The sequence below is a fragment of the Leptonychotes weddellii genome, chromosome 9 (genome assembly GCF_054177405.1).
Source record: "Leptonychotes weddellii isolate Sample4059 chromosome 9, ASM5417740v2, whole genome shotgun sequence".
In the NCBI taxonomy this organism is placed as follows: domain Eukaryota; kingdom Metazoa; phylum Chordata; class Mammalia; order Carnivora; family Phocidae; genus Leptonychotes; species Leptonychotes weddellii.
The window spans coordinates 25,540,143-25,544,569 of NC_138377.1; positions in this window are offsets into that span (position 1 = coordinate 25,540,143).

Sequence of the window (4,427 nt, forward strand, 5' to 3'; positions counted from 1 at the left end):
TTAAGAATTCTTTATATATTCCGAATATTACCTCTGATCAGATATATGATTTGCAAATATTTTTCCCATTCTGTGGATTGCTTTTTCCCTCTCTTCATAGTGTCTTAATTCACCGAAGTTCTTAATTTTGATGAAGTCCAATCTACCTATATTTTTCTTTGCTTGTGCTTTTGGTGTCATATTTAAGAAAGATTTTATTTATTTATTAGAGAGAGAGAGAGTGAGAGAGAGAGCATGAGAGCAGGGAGAGTCAGAGGGAGAAGCAGACTCCTGCTGAGCAGGGAGCACGATGCAGGGCTCTATCCCAGAACTCCAGGATCATGACCTGAGCCGAAGGCAGCTCCTAACCAACTGAGCCACCCAGGTGCCCCAAAAAGATTATTCTTTTCTCCACTGCATAGTTTTGGAACTCTTGTCAAAAATCAATTGACCTGGGGCGCCTGGGTGGCTCAGTCGTTGGGCGTCTGCCTTTAGCTCAGGTCATGATCCCAGCGTCCTGGGATCAGGATCGAGCCCTGCATCAGGCTCTCTGCTCGGCGGGAAGCCTGCTTCTCCCTCTCCCACTCCCCCTGCTTGTGTTCCCTCTTTCGCTGTGTTTCTCTCTGTCAAATAAATAAAATCTTAAAAAAAAAAAAAAATCAATTGACCGGGGGCGCCTGGGTGGCTCAGTCATTAAGCGTCTGCCTTCTGCTCAGGTCATGATCCCAGGGTCCTGGGATCGAGCCCCACGTCAGGCTCCGTGCCCAGCACGAAGCCTGCTTCTCCCTCTCCCACTCTCACTGCTTGTGTTTCCTCTCTTGCTGTCTCTCTCTCTCTGTGTCAAATAAATAAGTAAAATCTTAAAAAAAAAAAAATCAATTGACTGTAAATGGATGGGTTTAATTATGGGCTCTCAAATTTATTCCATTGATCTTTATTTCTATCCAGCACCACATTGTTTTGATCACTATAGCTTTGTAATAAGTTTTGAAATCAGGAGTGTGTGTCCCTCAAATTTGTCTTTTTCAAAATTGTTTCAAGATTGCTATTCAGGGTCCCTTGCAATTCCACATAAATTTTAGGATCAACTGTCTATTTCTACACACATAAGAAAAGTAGTTGGGGTGTGCCTGGGTAGCTCAATTCGTTGAGCATCTGACTCTTGATTTCAGCTCAGGTCATGATCTCAGGATCATGAGTCTGGTTGAGATTCTCTCTCTCCCCCTACTTCTCTCCCTCTCCTTCTGCCCCTTCCCCTACTTGCATGAGTGCATGCTCTCGCTCTCTCAAATAAATAAATTAATCTTAAAAAAAAAAGCAGTTGGAGTTTTAAAATTTTTTTTAGAAGTTGGAATTTTTATAGGAATTTCATTGAATCTATAGGTCAGTCTGGGGGGCGGTATTCCCATTATAACAATATTAAGTCTTTCAAAACATGAACACAGGATGTCTTTCCATTTGTTTTTTTAAATTAATTTTTAAACATTTTTTAAAGATTTTATTTATTCATTTGAGAGAGAGAGTGAGAGAGAGAGATCACGAGCAGGGAGGGGAGGGGGAGGAGCAGAAGGAGAGGGAGAAGCAGACTCCCCGCTGAGCAGGGAGCCTAATGCAGGGCTCCATCCTGGGACTCCGGGATCACGACAAGAGCCGAAGGCATACACTTAACTGACTGAGCTACCCAAGTGCCCTTGTCTTCTTAAATTTCTTTCAATAATGTTTTGTAGTTTTCAGCATATGAGTCTTGCATCTCGTTGGTTAACTTTATTCCTAAGTAGTTTATTCTTTTTGATGCTATTGTAAATGGAATTTTTTTCTCCTGAAACCGCAAAACTCCTAGAAGAAAATATAGGTGGTAAGCTCCTTGATATGGGTCTCAGTGATGATTTTTTTTAGGTTTGACAACAAAGCAAAATCAACAAAAGAAAAATAAACAAGTGGGATTACATCAAAGTAAAAAGTTTATGCACAGCACACCATCAACAAAATGAAAGGGCAACCTACTGAATGGGAGAAAATATTTGCAAATCATATATTTGATAAGGGGTTAGTATCCAAAACATGTAAAGAACTCATACAACTCAATAGCAAAATAGAATATTATTTTCATACAGTTGACCAACGGGTACATAAAAGGTACTCAACATTACTAATCAGGGAAATACAAATCAAAACTGTGATGAGATGTCATCTCACACCTGTCAGAATGACTATTATCAAAAGATAAGAAATAACAAGTGGTGGTAAGGATGTGAGAAAAAGGGAGCCCTCATGCAGTATCGGTTGGAAATGTAAATTGGTGTGGACACTATGGAAAACAGTATGGCGGTTCCCCCTAAAATTAAAAATAGAACTACTGGTGGGCCTACATGAGTCAGTCAGTTAAATGTCTGACTCTTATTTTGGGTCAGGTCATGATCTTAGGGTCATGAGATCGAGCCTGTCGTTGGGCTCCATTCTCAGCACAGAGTCGGCTTGAAATTCTCTCTCCCTGTCCCTCTGCCTGTCCCCTGGATCATGCTCTTCCTCTAAATCAATCAATCAGAGCAGAACTACCATACAATCTGGCAATTCTACTTCTCGATATTTATCTGAAGAAAATGGAAAAAAAAAAAAAGGGATGCCTGGGTGGCTCAGTGTGTTAAGCGGCTGCCTTCGGCTCAGGTCATGATCCCAGGGTTCTGGGATCGAGTCCCGCATTGGGCTCCCTGCTCAGCGGGGAACCTGCTTCTCCCTCTGCCTGCCACTCTCCTTGCTTGTGCTCTGTCTCTCTCTCTCTGACAAATAAATAAATAAAATCTTAAAAAAAAAAAAGAAAATGAAAAAATGCTAACTTAAAAAGATATATGTACCCCCATGTTCACTGTAGCATTATTTACAATAGCCAAGATATGGAAACAACCTACATGTCCATTAATGGATGAATGGATAAAGAAAGGGTGGTATATACACACAATGGAGTATTATTCACCCATTAAACAGAATGAAATCTTGCCATTAGCAACAACATGGATGGAACGTGAGGGCATTATGCTAAGTGAAATAAAAAATACTGTACATTCTCACTTTTATGTGGAATCAAAAAACCCCCCACAAAACTGATAGATACAGAGAAGAGATTGATGGTTGCCTGAGGTGAAGGGGGGGTGTGTGTGTAAAATGGGTGAAGGAAGTCAAAAAGTACAAATTTCCAGTTATAAATTAAATGTCATGAGGATGTAATGTACTACATAATGACTACAGTTAATAATACTCTGTTATACATTTGAAAGTTTCTAAGAGTAAATCTTAAAAGAGTTCTCATGATGAGAAAAAAAGTTTTGTAACTATATATTGTGATGGATGTTAATTAGAGGTATTGCAGTGATCATTTCACAACGTATACAAACACCTGACATAAATATAATGTCACATGCCAATTATACCTCAATAAAATAAAATAAGTCAGAAAGTGTTCCTTCCTCTTCTGTTTTCTGGAAGAATTTGTGTAGAATTGTATTTTTTTTTTCAATAAATATTTAATAGAATTCACTGGCAAAGTCATCTGGCCTTGGAATTGTCTTTCTAGGAAGGTTTTATTTTCATTTTTTAAAAAGATTTTATTTATTTATTTGACAGAGAGAGACACAGTGAGAGAGGGAACACAAGCAAGGGGGGGTTGGAGAGGGAGAAGCAGGCTTCCCGTGGAGCAGAGAGCCCGATGTGGGACTCGATCCCAGGACCCTGGGACCATGACCTGAGCCGAAGGCAGTTGCTTAACGACTGAGCCACCCAGGCGCCCTCTAGGAAGGTTTTAAACTAAACTTCAACTTAAAATCTGTAGATCTCCTGAGTTCTTGCTGAGAAATTTTCTCTTCCTTTGTATTTCTCCCTATAAATTCTAGTCCCTATAACTTCTCGATACTCTGAACTGTCTCTCTCTCTCTCTCTTCTAAGATTTTATTTTTAGGTAATCTCTATACCCAATGTGTGGCTTAAACTCACAACCCCAAGATCAAGAGTCACATGCTCTACTGACTGGCCAGCTCAGCGTCCCTGAACTTTGTCTCTTCAACTAATGAAATGGCTAGGATCCGATTGGGTTCTCACTCCCTGCACTGTACCTGGGAACTCTTTCCAGGTAGTAACACTGTGGCAATTGGCAATTGTAGGGCTCACCTCACTTGTTTCTTTCTTTCTTTTTTTTTTAAAATTTATTTATTTATTTGACACAAAGAGAGAGACAGCTAGAGAGGGAACACAAGCAGGGAGAGTGGGAGAGGGAGAAGCAGGCTTCCCGTGGAGCAGGGAGCCCAATGCGGGGCTCAATCCCAGAACCACAGGATCATGACCTGAGCCGAAGGCAGACGCTTAACGACTGAGCCACCCAGGCACCCCTCACTTGTTTCTTTTTTTTCAGACATTAATGTCTTTTGCCGCTTGTTGTCTCAAAATCATTGTTTCATATA